This window comes from Pleurodeles waltl, chromosome 12 (genome assembly GCF_031143425.1).
Source record: "Pleurodeles waltl isolate 20211129_DDA chromosome 12, aPleWal1.hap1.20221129, whole genome shotgun sequence".
Classification (NCBI taxonomy): Eukaryota; Metazoa; Chordata; class Amphibia; order Caudata; family Salamandridae; genus Pleurodeles; species Pleurodeles waltl.
Window position 1 is genome coordinate 703,616,085 of NC_090451.1, and position 15,768 is coordinate 703,631,852.

The window sequence follows — 15,768 nt, forward strand, 5'->3', positions numbered from 1 at the left end:
ATTTGTCTATTTGCGGCAGTCTAAGTGAACTCCTGTCCTAACCACTGATTAGCATCAGCATGTTGGGCTTCATGCAAAACAGTTTAGAACACCAATTTGGAAAAGATCTAGCTATGGTCTCTATCAAAATGAGCAGTTGGTACCTAGAAAGAAAAGCAAACAGACAAATTACAAATTGCATTGTCATAATTACCCTCCAAGGATTAGGTCAGCACACAGGATCAGTCTTCGTCTTCAGGACATCAGTCAAAACGCCATCAGTCTAAACTCGACTATGGGACAGGGGATACTTCCCTCATAAGGAGGAGAAACGTAAAGGGGGCAGTCTATGGGTGAATATGGTTTTAATAAGTCTCAAAGTCACCAAACAGAGTGACAGAGTTTCTGGATAAAATCAATAGCATTCCCTACCTAGTTCTAATGACCCTTCTGTGACATGGGTTTTTATCACTTTTTTGTAATACCTTCCCCCAGAATTCTATTGGACATTTACTCTACCCCACTATCTTTAACCTTTCAAATTAAGCATTAGGTAATTCTAATTGACACCCCACATTTATTTATAACGTTTTGATTGGTCTTCATAATTGACGTCTTCGGAGGTGGCACATCCGGGGATTACTTCATACCTTGGCACGTCTTCTCGGGTCAACAGTTCCATTGTCCATGGTTTAAACGTCCTTGTACATTACATTAATCTACATTTGTTTCAACTTTGTATTCAAACTTTAACTAAGGCACCAAATAGGCGGTTGAGAAAGGAATTATAAAGATACATTCATCTTCCAAGTTGAAGAAAAAGTACATTTGCAGGGTCATGGCCCTTTGCGAGTCAGTACACTGAAAAACAGAAAAATGCTTTTAATATGAGAGCTAGGCACCTAAAACCCACAGCTCACGCTAACTTAAGGCCTATAAGATTTTCAATATAAATGCAATATCGTAAACGTTAATATAAACTTGATTAACCATAGCATGAACAATTTTACTCATTATTGTTATTAGTTTGCGTATACATTGGTGGCCACATACATCATGGTCATAATTCAAATACACGTTTAACCCCTTCGCTGCCAGGCCTTTTCCCCCTCCTGTGCCAAGCCTTTTTTTGCCTATTTGGGGCAGTTCGCGCTTAGGCCCTCATAACTTTTTGTCCACATAAGCTAACCAAGCCAAATTTGCGTCCTTTTTTTCCAACATCCTAGGGATTCTAGAGGTATCCAGACTTTGTGGGTTCCCCTAAAGGAGGCCAATAAATTGGCCAAAATACAGGGAAAATTTTGTTTTTTCAAACAAAATTGGAAAAAGTGGCTGCAGAAGAAGGCTTGTGGTTTTTCCCCTGAAAATGGCATCAACAAAGGGTTTGCGGTGCTAAACTCAGCAGCTTCCCAGCTTTCAGGAACAGGCAGACTTGAATCAGAAAACCCAATTTTCCAACACAATTTTGCCATTTTACTGGTACATACCCCATTTTTGCAATTTTTTGTGCTTTCAGCCTCCTTCCAGTCAGTGACAGAAATGGGCATGAAACCAATGCTGGATCCCAGAAACCTAAACATTTATGAAAAGTAGACAAAATTCTGAATTCAGCAAGGGGTCATTTGTGTAGATCCTACAAGGGTTTCCTACAGAAAATAACAACTGAAAAAGAAAAATATTGAAATTGAGGTGAAAAAAACAGCACTTTTTCTCTACGTTTAACTCTGTAGCTTTTCCCTGCATTGTCAGATTATCGAAAGCAATATACCGTTACGTCTGCTGGACTCCTCTGGTTGCGGGGATATATAGGGCTTGTAGGTTCATCAAGAACCCGAGGAACCCAGAGCCAATAAATGAGCTGCACCCTGCAGTGCGTTTTCATTCTATACCGGGTATACAGCAATTCATTTGCTGAAATATAAAGAGTAAAAAATTGCTATCAAGAAAACCTTTGTATTTCCAAAAAGGGCACAAGATAAGGTGTTGAGAAGCAGTGGTTATTTGCACATCTCTGAATTCCGGGGTGACCATACTAGCATGTGAATTACAGGGCATTTCTCAAATAGATGTCTTTTTTACACACTCTCCTATATTTGGAAGGAAAAAATGTAGAGAAAGACAAGGGGCAATAACACTTGTTTTGCTAATATATGTTCCCCCAAGTCTCCCGATAAAAATGATACCTCACTTGTGTGGGTAGGCCTAGCGCCCGCAACAGGAAACGCCCCAAAGCGCAACGTGGACACATCCAAATTTTTGAAAGAAAACAGGTGTTTTTTGCGAAGTGCCTACCTGTAGATTTTGGCCTCTAGCTCAGCCGGCACCTAGGGAAACCTACCAAATCTGTGCATTTCTGAAAACTAGAGACCTAGTGGAATCCAAGGAGGGGTGACTTGCGGGGCTCGGACCAGGTTCTGTTACCCAGAATCCTTTGCAAACCTCAAAATTTGGCTAAAAAAACACATGTTCCTCACATTTCTGTGGCAGAAAGTTCTGGAATCTGAGAGGAGCCACAAATTTCCTTCCACCCAGCGTTCCCCCAAGTCTCCCGATAAAAATGATACCTCACTTGTGTGGGTAGGCCTAGCGCCCGCGACAGGAAACGCCCCAAAGCGCAACGTGGACACATCCAAATTTTTTTAAGAAAACAGAGGTGTTTTTTGCGAAGTGCCTACCGGTAGATTTTGGCCTCTAGGTCAGCCGGCACCTAGGGAAACCTACCAAACCTGTGCATTTCTGAAAACTAGAGACCTAGGGGAATCCAAGGAGGGGTGACTTGCGGGGCTCGGACCAGGTTCTGTTACCCAGAATCCTTTGCAAACCTCAAAATTTGGCTAAAAAAACACATGTTCCTCACATTTCTGTGGCAGAAAGTTCTGGAATCTGAGAGGAGGCACAAATTTCCTTCTACCCAGCGTTCCCCCAAGTCTCCCGATAAAAGTGATACCTCACTTGTGTGGGTAGGCCTAGCGCTCGCGACAGGAAACGCCCCAAAGCGCAACATGGACACATCCAAATTTTTGAAAGAAAACAGAGGTGTTTTTTGCGAAGTGCCTACCTGTAGATTTTGGCCTCTAGCTCAGCCGGCACCTAGGGAAACCTACCAAACCTGTGCATTTCTGAAAACTAGAGACCTAGGGAAATCCAAGGAGGGGTGACTTGTGGGTCTCGGACCAGGTTCTGTTACCCAGAATCCTTTGCAAACCTCAAAATTTGTTTTCCCACCTCCCCAAACCCCCCCTGCCCGGAATGACCCTTGCCTACGAAGCGCTGTGACCGGAGGAGGGGCAGGAGCCCTTTAATTTTGTAAATCGCGCTCCCGCCGTCGCGGGAAGCGCTGTGACTGGAGGAGGGGCAGGAGCCCTTTAAATCTGTACCGCGCTCCCGCCGTCGCGGGAAGCGCTGTGACCGGAGGAGGGGCAGGAGCCCTTTAATTTTGTAAATCGCGCTCCCGCCGTCGCGGGAAGCGCTGTGACTGGAGGAGGGGCAGGAGCCCTTTAAATCTGTACCGCGCTCCTGCCGTCGCGGGAAGCGCTGTGACCGGAGGAGGGGCAGGAGCCCTTTAATTTTGTAAATCGCGCTCCCGCCGTCGCGGGAAGCGCTGTGACTGGAGGAGGGGCAGGAGCCCTTTAAATCTGTACCGCGCTCCCGCTGCGCGGGACGCGCGCGGGCGAAGCCCGGGCCAAGGGCGGGCCCGTGCTTCGCCCGTCATCAACCGGAAGAGGCCGGGCTGGGCCCCCCCCCTAACGTCTACTTCTTCTGCCTGTGGAATCTCCATCGGGGTGCTGTTTCAGATACTGTGTGAGTTTGTTACCAAATATGGGGAAAAGAAAGTCTAATGTTCAGAAGGGGGAAGCCGGGTCCAGCTCCCTTCAGTCCTCCATTACTAGTTATTTATCATCTGTGATGGGGGCCATTGAATCCGAACTTGAACATGTAGAAGAAAGGATTGGGGCTGTCCAAAGTACTGTTCAACACCCCCCTTTGGAACCTACCATCCATATTTCCACTTTTCCAAGGACTGGTCCTTCATCACTGATCTCGCCTCTGAATACCAGCCAGTTGGGCGCCGATATACTCCCCACAACCGACCAAATTAATTCTTCTCTCCTTTTAGCTATTCCTCCTCCTGAAAGCTCTTGCTCTCAGGCCGATTCTCCCCCTTTGAAGAAGAGGAGAGCCGGGAAAAAGCTCAAAAATACAAAAAAGGCCCTGGGCTCCAATAAGAATCTACCTACCTCCCTGGCCCATAGTGACCAACCCCCAATCCCCCTGGTCTCCTTCCCCGAATGCCCTCCGAGTAAGGATGCTCCTGAAGATCTTTCTAGTTTTATTGACTTGACACTCAAATCCTTTTGCGCAACTCTTGAGGCAAAAATTTCCACCTTGATCGCTAGGAAGCTCGATTGCTTTTGTAACGATGTGACCAGGTTTTTATCTAGTTTTTTAAAACCAGGTCCTTTATGCACGGGAATACTTCATAGCCCCGAACCAGCACATCAGTCTACTCCTCCCCCTACTTTGGTACCCCAAGGAGTAAGTAATTTTTTGCCTGATCCACGAACCGTCTCTGGTCAAGGACCTTTCGCTGACAACCCTGCATCAGGGCCGATAAGGGAAGTTTATTCCTCTAGAACGCATGACAAAGATCCTACTAAACTTACTAACCATGCAGACTTTTTACATTTACCACCTGCCTGCAACCCGTACGTTCTGGTTCTCTCAAATGTTCCTCCTCTGGAGTGCTCCAAACAAGAAGATACCCACTCCCTAATTAGAAAAGCTGGTCACTGGTTGAACTTCAATTTCAAATCCAATTGTTTCCACAATGATAAGATTCTCATGGCCCGAAGAGTGAGGAGGGTAGGACACTCCAAAGTATTGGAGGAGGGAGACTATGTTGTTTTAAATTTTGCTAATCCTCGTTCAGTAGACAATTTTTTGACCAATTTGGACTACTGTAAAATGTCAACTAACAGGATTCAAATACATCCCCTGTATCATTTTTACGACCCTGTGCTCCTACCAAACCGCATTGTCACTAATTCTAGTATTCGCAGACCAGATTTTGAAAGGCTTCATTTACAGGTAAATGTACCCTCTAGCAACCGGTTCTCGACACTCAGTCACCTTGACGTGAACGATTGACTATCGGTGACCCACCCCTGTTCTTCTAAAAAGGAGAGACCAAAGGCTGGGACTGTCCACGCTGAATGTATCTGGGACACAGGAAAGCCTGATTTGGACCTGAAAGCTCCTATAAATACTAAAGTTCTAATGTCATGTCCTGTGTCTAGACCATTAACTCTGCTTAGCTGGAACATAGCAGGGCTGCGATCTAAATCTGACAATTCGGACTGGAAGAGCTTCATTTCCTCCTACGATATAATCTGTCTACAGGAGACCTGGTCCAAAGATACGTTCCTCCTGAACGGTTTCACCTCTTTGTGTCAGCCGGCATTAACCTCCGAGATGGGGAGAGCTAGTGGCGGCCTCTTAGTTCTCGTTTCCGTACATCTCCCGCTTTTAAAAGTGTCTTTAATCTGGTCTTCCCTTTATTTTATGGTTGTCCTAGTATCTATTTGTGGCCAAAAGGATATCCTTGTTTTAAACTTTTATAACAATATCCCTCGGGGCCTCCTTATGGGTCATTTGGAAGAGGTAACGGATTTTATAGATTCTTCACATGCTTTGCAGAATAGTGACCTAATTATTATATGGGTGGGCGATTTCAACACTCCTCTGTGCAGCAAAGAACACATGGACCTGTGTGCCTTTCCTGCTGAGGGCAGAGAGTCAGTATTTCATTTTAACCATACATCTGAAGGAGATGCCTTAAACCTTTTTACTTGTAAATTTGACTTGGTCCATGTTACCGAGAAATTGGCCCCTGACGCCTGCAATATACCAACCTTTACAGGGAATTTGAGGGGGAGTATTATCGATTTCATACTTATCAGCTCCTCTGATTTTTACGTAATTCAAGAATTCAAGATTACGCCCCACTGTGCGAGTGATCATAACCCCCTTAGTATTATAATGGACCTAAAAATTATTCAGGCACCCAATAATAAAAGCTTGAGCGCTGCTACTGTTTATAATCCAAACTGTGGCATACGTTTAAAATGGGACAAAATAGATCCAAAACTTTTTAACCAGGAAATTGTAAGAAGTAGGTCGGACTCGATTCAGATGTGTCTCTCCCAGCAGTTAGATTCTGACCGCATAGTGCGTGAATTTGAATTTTTAAGCACTGACATTTCACGCGCCTTGGCGGTGGACAGGCCTGCGAAGGGGCCGGCGGCCCACAGATGGTTCGACTCCGCGTGTTCATCTGTCCACAAAAAACTCAAAGATGCACTTAAAGCAGTTCCTCTCTCCCGTCAATTAGTTAAAATAGCCAGAGTTGATTATGAGGCTGCCATTGACAAACGGAAATCAGAAATTAGGTCCAGGGCCTGGGGCGATCTTTTGGCTGCATCTGAGCAGAAGGACACTTCTAAATTTTGGAAAGTGATTAATCACTCATACTTTTCTGGTCACCACTCTTTGGCCGATGACTGTCTTATTACTGAGGATGTCTGGTTAACTCATTTTAGGAAAGTCTTCTGTTCAGGAACCTATGAGAATTCGCATGTAAATCCTTCTGCACTTTTCATTTTAGATTCCAAAACTAAGGCCCCAAACATTATTTTTGACCTCCACGAGGTCAAAAATGCTATTAATAGATCAAGGCAGGGAAAAGCTCCCGGCCCCGATGGGGTTCCCGCTGATCTTTTTAAATCAGAAATTGATCTTTGGGGTCCGCTAGTTACAAATGTTTTGAATAGTGTGGTAAACAGTAATGTGCCCCTTTCATGGAAATCGGCCATTATTGTTCCTATCTTTAAAAAAGGTAATAGACAAGATCCTTCCTGTTACAGACCAATCTCTCTTATTGATTCGACGGCAAAGATTTTAGGTAGTGTGATCTTGTCCCGGTTAGAAGACTGGGTGTCCGAGGCCCAGATTTTATCCCCTATTCAATTTGGTTTTAGACCTGGTGTAGGCACAGTTGAGCAAGTTTTAAACTTGCAGCTGATACTCAGCAAATATGTGACAGTCAAAAAAGAGTCTATTCACATGGCTTTCATTGATCTAACCAGTGCCTTTGATATGGTTAATAGGTCAAAGTTATGGCAAATTTTGGAAGCCTTAGGCTGTGATCCGCCTCTATTGGAGCTTATTAAACGCCTACACACAGACCTAACAATTTCTGTTCAGGTCGGCTCACATGGGCAGAGAACCTCCCCCATCCCGTCAACTAGGGGCGTAAGGCAGGGATGTATCTTAGCCCCTTTTCTCTTTCTGATTTATATAAATGGGCTCTATGATTCACTTTTAAAACATGCAAAGGACATACCGAAGATGGGTCAGAGACACCTTCCAGTTTTATTATACGCTGACGATGCAGTTTTAATTGCCCGTACTGCAAACGGTTTACAGGGACTACTGGATGTATTTTACGATTTTATGCTGAATCTGGATCTGAAAGTAAATTACCCAAAGACTTTTGTTATGACTTGTGGCCCACGCAATACAAAGTCTAAACTATTTTCTATGGGAGGGCACACTCTTAATAAGGTCAAAGAATTTTGTTATCTAGGCATGTACATGAGTTCTTCTTTGTCCTGGAAGACACACATTAATTTTAAGCTCCAACAGTTGATAAGGAACAATGAAGCAATTTTTCGCTTTTCAAATAAACTAGGTCACAGACCCCCTGCTCAGTTGAAAACTCTTTATAATTCCAAATGCACTGCATCAGTCCTTTATGGGGCAGGCGTCTGGGGCTATAATAAAATACCGTCTCTTCAGAGTGTAGAAAATAAATTCCTGCGCAGATTATTGTTGGTTCCAAAATGCACCGCAAACATAATCTGCCATGAAGAACTGGGTCAGTGCTTTTTGGAGGACAGGGTCTTTATGGCTCCCCTACTGCTGTGGATCAAATGTTGGTCAAACCCTATGGCAAGTTTGGTCCAAGACTGTATCACTGATTGTCTTCAATTGGAATACTCAAATAGGATTCCCTGGCTTATGTTTCTGCAAAACTCCTTTGAGAACCTAGGGCTTAGATATATGTTTGATGATCCCCATCTATTAACCACAAACTCTAGGTCTGTTTTGAAGTCTACTTATTCCAAGCACATATCAGAGCTGAGATTTTATAGTTCCCTGAAATTGAAATCTTTTGATTCTTATTCTCGGATTGTGACTGTTCCATGCCTTGAACCCTATTTGTCTTGGTTTTCAAGTTTTAAAATAATTTCCTTTTTAACACTTTTTAGACTTAATCTAATTCATTTTAAGGTAGCTTTCCCTGAACCATGTTTCTGGAAAAAGGATTTACCGCTTTGTCCCTGTGAATCCAAATCAACCCAGAGCACTTTGCATTTTTTTCTTTTTTGCCCTTTATATGCTGCACCTAGAGGGGCCTTTATTTTACCCACGTTACGTCTTTTTAGACCTATTCATTATAAGGAAGCCCTGCTATACCTTCAGAGATTGCCTAATATCCAAATTTGTCACCATGTATTAGACTTTGTCACAGCTTCTTTACGCATTAGGAAAAGGCCTACTCCTTTTTAAATATTTTATGTACGTATAGTATATCTTTTTAACGCAAACATTTGTACTTTTCTGACTTTGTGATTTTTAATCATGTCTAGTATATTTATCTATGTATGTCAAGGGGTTTCAGATTGGATGTTCATCTGGTGCTTCCAGTAATGGTTTTAAAGTTTTATTTTACTATTTATAGATTGGGAAATGTGTCTTGGTTTGTACTTTTATGGCAATTGCCGAATAAAGTTATTTGACTGACTGACCCTTGCCTACGGGGTCGCTCCCCCTGCGTGACATTGGGGCCAAAAAACAAATCCCAGGTGCCTAGTGGTTTCTGCCCCCTTGGGGGCAGATTGACCTAAAATCGGCCAATCTGCCCCCAAGGGGGGCAGAAATGGCCTAAATACAATTTGCCCCCCAGGGGAGCGACCCTTGCCTGATGGGTCGCTCCCCATCTCTAAAAAAACAAACAAACAAAAAAAAAAAACACAAAAAAAAACATTTCCCCTGGCGCCTAGAGGTTTCTGCCCCCCCCCGGGGCAGATCGGCCTAATAATAGGCCGATCTTCCCCAAGGGGGGGCAGAAATGGCCTAAAATAAATTCCCCCCAAACCCCCCTCCCCCCCCTGGGAGCGACCCCTGCCTACGGGGTCGCTCCCCCTGCGTGACATTGGCGCCAAAAAACAAATCCCAGGTGCCTAGTGGTTTCTGCCCCCTTGGGGGCAGAAATGGCCTAAAATAAATTCCCCCCAACCCCCACCACCCCCCCCCCGGGAGCGACCCCTGCCTACGGGGTCGCTCCCCCTGCGTGACATTGGCGCCAAAAAACAAATCCCAGGTGCCTAGTGGTTTCTGCCCCCTTGGGGGCAGAAATGGCCTAAAATAAATTGACCCCCCCCCCCCCAGGGAGCGACCCTTGCCTAAGGGGTCGCTCCCCTTGCGTGAAATTCACGCAAAGAAAAAACTCCCTGGTGTCTAGTGGTTTCTACCACCCTTGGGGGCAGATTGGCCTCATCAAAATAGGCCAATCTGTCCCCAAGGGGGGCAGAAATGGCCTAAATATAATTTTCCCCCAAGGGGAGCGACCCTTGCCTAAGGGGTCGCTCCCCACCTAAAAAAAAAAAAAAAAAGGAAAAAAAAGGAAAAACATTTTTTTTATCCCTGGTGCCTAGAGGTGGGGCAGATCGGCCTAATAATAGGCTGATCTGCCCCCAGGGGGGCAGAAAACGCCTTCCCGAAAACATGGCCCCCCGGGAGCGACCCTTGCCCAAGGGGTCGCTCCTTTATCACAATATCACAAAAAAAAAAATCCCCGGTGTCTAGTGGGGTTTCAAAAGCCGGGCAACGAGCAACAATGACGCTCGTTGAGCAACTTGCAGACCCCTCCACTCTTTGCTAAAAGAATGTCTAAAGCAAGCCGATTTTGAAGAGTCATAGCTCTTTCTGCAGCAAGTTTAGTATCCATCAGGAGTATAGCCCCTGTGAAATTTGTCAGCATGTTATCCACGATAGTAGACAACTTTTGAATCTTCATAGAATTCAAGATAACCCCCACTGAAGGGATTATAGCTCCAAATATGTCACCAATGACAGCAGCCACTGATTCTCGTTTTTGTCTAGCATGTTGTAATTCAGATGTTTTAGGTATTTGTTTTAAGTCATCAATCTGGTAAATCTTTGGGAAAACTATTCCCAAATAACATGTCCCATACCATCCCTTAGGGAGACGGTAATAAGCATTAGGCCCACAGATATAATAGATCCCAGGGATCGCTGGATCTTGTCCATTCAACATAAATGTCCACTTACTCTGAAACAAAAACACATGTCTGCATTCACTCGTTCCCACAAACAAATTGTCCTGTTCAGATTTTGGCCTATATATACAAAGCCTACCTACATGTAAAGCATCTATAGCTAGCTTGCCTTGTGTTTTGTTTGCAGTGTAAGTATAATCATTTGCATGTGTGCGTTTTTCTAATCCTTTTTCTAATCTTTCTTTCAATGCTTTGCGTCTATTATCAGTATGATCTAAAAAGCTTTTCTCCACAGGTGACAGCAAGCAAGTCAAATTATTGCGATGCCCATAAGCGGTTCCAAATGTAAGTGTCGGCTCAAAGAATCCTCTAACTATTTTTATATCATGTTCCTTAGCTAGTTTGTTCAGGAATTCACTCACAGGCACAAAGGAAAACACAACATCCAGATTTGAATAAAAGTATTGCACATGCTCTTGCTTATAGAATCTGGTTAGTAGCAAACTACAGCTAATCCCGTATGTTAAAGGAAGGCTATGGTAAGTAACCCCTTCTTGTACAGATGAAGGAATCTTAGTGCACACATAACAGTCTTTCGCATCCATGGTCTCCACATACTCATTTAGCAAGCGATAGAAGACATTAGTAGAAAGTTCCCCCTTTGAATTAGTTCCCTCATGCAAGTGTCTTGCATCCTGCTCAAATCTTTCCCACGGTTGTAGTTTCAGGTTTTGAAGTAGCGTTAATAGTCTCTTTCTCTATCCACGGCATTCCCACAATCACTCCCACAATTATTATTGCACACACAATACCTATTATAAGACCTAGCCAACCACACACCTTACTTCCCTTGTTACTACCTCTATTATAAGCCATGTCTGCATAGAATCAGATAGTAGATTAACAATCAACTTGAGGATGATTTAAAATTTTCTCTGGCTCTTTGCATGTATTTACAGCGTCTTCACTCACTCCAGGACCCCTTTTGTTAAATCAGGTTAGCAGCTTGTCATAATCAGGTTTCTCGAAGTCAATCCAGTTCTAAGGTCACATTCGGTAATTTATAAAGTCTCTCTTATCAGTTTTCAAATTTTCGATTTTAACCAAGTCTTTCTTTTGGATTAGTTTCAGGTACCGTAGTACTGGCCTGGTACTTCTCGGTCAAAACAGAATGCTAGGAATTCTTGTTGCCCTTCAGATGTTGTAGCATACGCCCATTCAGGACCTGTATATCTTCTGTTTGCGACTCTCTTTTTTTTCAGCCTTCATTCACCTTGCTGTTCTCCTTCACTTAGGTCTTCCACTCAGGATGTATTGGTCTCCTCTGTTATTGTTTCATTTGGTATGTCTCTTATCCTTAAGAGTGGTTTCTCTGGCTAGTTATCACCCTTATGCGTCTTCTTTCGATGTGTCTTTTCAGGACGCTGGACAGCACCCTCCTCTTGTGATATGGTGTTTTCACTTGATGGACCTGCAGCTGGCTCAGGAGATTCCGGCACACTCCGATCTCTTTCTACTATTTCTCCTTCTTCTTCTTCTTCTTCTGGATCTGTACCAGGTTCGAGTTCTAACCTGTATCTGTCTACTTCTGGGAGAACCTCTCCTTGATTTAGTTCTCCTGCTGCCTCTTCTGAGATAGGCACTCTGTCACCTTTCTCAAACTCATTCACTGTTTGAGGGAAGAGGCTGTTGTCAATGGGCCCTTCGGTAGTTTCAGTTCCTTCTTGGCTGTTTTCTGGCCCTGAGACTTCTCTTCCTGGAACTGTTGTGCCGGAAACTTCAAGTTCCTCTTCAACAAGACACGTTACCTTCTTTGTGTGACTGGCATGTATCCAGTTTGGAACTCCTGCACACTTCACGGCAGTAGTAGTTGTCAAGATTACTTGATACGGTCCTTTCCAGCGTGGCTCCAGACACGATTTTCTTACGTGCTTCTTGACAACCACCCAGTCACCGGCTTGTAGGGTGTGGCCTGGATCTCCAATCGGTAGCAATGTATTATCTTCTACCTGGTGAGAGAAAGAGCGAATCACATCAGCCAAACCTCTGCAGTAGTCCAACACCATATCATCTGTGATATTCACTAGAGCATTTGCAGGTACTGCTGGCAGCCTCATAGCTCTACCCATGAGGATCTCATGGGGGGACAGTCCTGTTTTCTTCTCAGGGGTGTTTCTCATTGACATCAGCACTAAGGGCAACGCATCTGGCCATTTCATATTGGTAGCTGCGCACATTTTTGCCATTCTCGATTTCAGAGTACCGTTTATTTGCTCTATTAGTCCTGATGCTTCAGGGTGGTAGCTACAATGCAGCTTTTGTTCGATGTCAAGTGTGGCACACAAGAGTTTAATCACCTCATCGTCGATGTGTCTGCCCATATCTGACTCTATAGAGACCGGAAACCCGAACCTTGGTATTAGTTCCCTAAGTAGCAGCTTTGCAACTGATAGACTGTCATTCCTACGTGTGGGGTAGGCTTCAATCCAGTGACTGAAAACACACACAATCACCAACACGTACTTCCATCCTCCACAAACAGGCATTTCAATGAAGTCCATTTGCATTTTGCTGAACGGACCACCAGCTCTCCCAATGTGGCTCAACGTTACCACTGTCCCTGTTCCAGCATTCATCTGTTGACAGATGATGCACCTGTGACAGATAACCTCGGCAGCATGTCTGAATTTTGGGTTAAACCAGTCGATTTTAAATGACCTGATCATTGCATCCCTCCCAAGGTGAGCCTGTCCATGGTACAGCCTGGCAAACTGAGACAGAAGACTTTTTGGCAAGACTAATTTTCCTTCTTCTGAGACCCACAAATCATCAGCCCTCTGTACACATTGCATTCTCTGCCAGGAACGTTTTTCCTCTTTGCTTGCACGACTTTGTAATGTTTTTAACTCATCTAGGGTATCAACCACCCTTAATGCAAGGTTCAAAAATGTGTCATTTTCAGTTTGCGGTAACAATTCCCACTGCTCCTTGAACGATATACAGTTCAATGCGCAAAACCTTGCGACTTGATCTGCATAACCGTTTCCCATGGATACAAAGTCTTGCGACTTAACATGAGCATTGCATTTCACCACGGCAATTTCAAGAGGTAACTGAATTGCATGTAACAAATCCTTTATTTGTTCAACATTCTTCACAAGAGAACCAGAAGAGGTCATGAAACCTCTCTGTGACCATAGTTGGCCGAAATCATGTACAATCGCGAATCCATATCTGCTGTCAGTATAGATAGTGACTCTCAAATTCACAGCTGCGTGGCATGCCTTAGTAAGGGCAATTAATTCTGCCACTTGTGCGGAAAACACTCTCTCGAGCCAGGAGGCTTCAATGATACCGGCTATGGTACATACCGCATAACCAGCTCTCAGTGTTCCAACAGAATCTCTTAAACAGGACCCATCGACAAACATGATACAGTCATTTTCTTTTAGCTGTGTGTCCGAAATATCTGGTTGAGGTTTGGTACACAATTCTGTTACCTCAAGACAGTCATGTTCCAACTCTTCCTCATTGTTAATTTCAGTATTCTCAACAGGAAGTAAAGTTGCCGGGTTCAATACAGTACATCGTTTTAGTGAGACATTCGGTGACCCCAGTATGATTGTCTCATATTTAGTAAGACGAGCATTTGTCATGTGCTGAGTCTTGGTTCGAGTCAACAAAATTTCAACTGAATGCGGAACCATTACTGTTAGGGGATATCCCATGACTATGCCTTCACACTGCGTAAGGCTCTGACCAACTCCTGCAACTGCGCGCAAACAACCCAGTAAGGCTGCTGCGACGGGGTCCAAGGTAGCTGAAAAATATGCTACAGGGCGATTTGCACCTCCATGGACCTGTGTCAAGACAGACAAAGAACAAGCATCACGTTCATGACAATACAGTAGAAAAGGCTTCGTATAATCAGGCAAACCTAACGCTGGTGCCCTGCACATGCACTCTCTCAATTCCATAAATGACTCAAGCTCTTCTTTGGACAAAGCTATGGTATATGGCTCATCCTTGATCTCTTTGCCTGTCAGTTTTATCAAAGGTTTTGAGATGATCGAGAAGTTGGGTATCCACTGGTGACAGTAGCCCACCATTCCCAGAAACATCCTGACATCTCTTTTTGTCGCCGGAGGGTTCATTTGCAAAATGGCTGTTATCCTTTCTTTTGATATTCTCCTGGACCCTTTTTCGATTAGATGGCCTAGGTATTCCACCTCTTTCTGACAGTATTGCAGTTTCTTAGGTGACACCTTGTGCCCATTCTTTCCCAAATGATTCAGTAAAGCAGTGGTATCGTATTTACAGTTGTCCCTAGTTTTGGATGCAATCAGCAAATCATCGATATACTGCACTAGAGTCGACTTGAAAGGCAGTACCAAGGACTCCAAATCCTTTTTCAATATCTGATTGAAGATGGACGGGGTTTCAGAAAACCCTTGAGGAATTCTGCACCAACTGTACACCTTATCCAGGAATTTGAAACTGAACAAAAATTGACTGTCCTCATGAAGAGGTATTGAAAAGAAAGCTTGTGACAAGTCTATAACGGTGAACCACTCAGCATCACATGGAACCTGAAACATGATTACTGCTGGATTGGGCACTATGGGGCAACATTTTCTCACAATCTCGTTTATTTTTCTCAAATCCCGCACAATTCGAACCTTTCCACAAGGCTTCTTCAAACCCGTTATAGGAGAGTTACACGGACTGCTCAAAACCTTTCAGGACTCCCTGTCTCAGAAAATCTGCAATTATCTGTGACACTTCGATAAGGACATCTTGTGCCATATGATATTGTGGTACCTGAGGAAACACTGCATTTGGCTTTACCTGGACTCTAACTGGTTCCACACCTTTTATTAGCCCTACTTCTTTTCCTGTCAGATCCCAGACTTTCTCTGTTACCGTCCCCTGTAATTCGACAGGTAGATCAATCATGGTAAGCATCGGGAACAGGGTAATTAAGGGATAATCATCATTAGCCGTCCCTGTCTCTTCCTCTGAAAACTGACCATCTCCTTCATCGTCACTATTTGTCTGCACTTCGATTCCGTCATTGGAACAGATAATCGAACATTTTGTCTTGCACAGTAAGTCCCTTCCCAGTAGGGATACTGGACTTGAATCACAGACTACAAACCTATGTAGCCCCTGAACGTTGCAATCTCAACCTGTACTGGATCTGTAATCGGGTTTGTCAGGTATTGGTTTGCTACTCCGACTACCCTTATGGTACGCCGTGAAAGTGGTAATTTTGGAACCTCTGCACTTCTGACTGTACAGCGTGTAGCTCCGGTATCAACCAGAAACAAGACTTTGTAGCCCATCACCTTTCCTTCTACATATGGACCCCTCTGATCCACCTCTAAAGGTGCTGCAAGCCTACATTCTTCACTATCTGAACTAT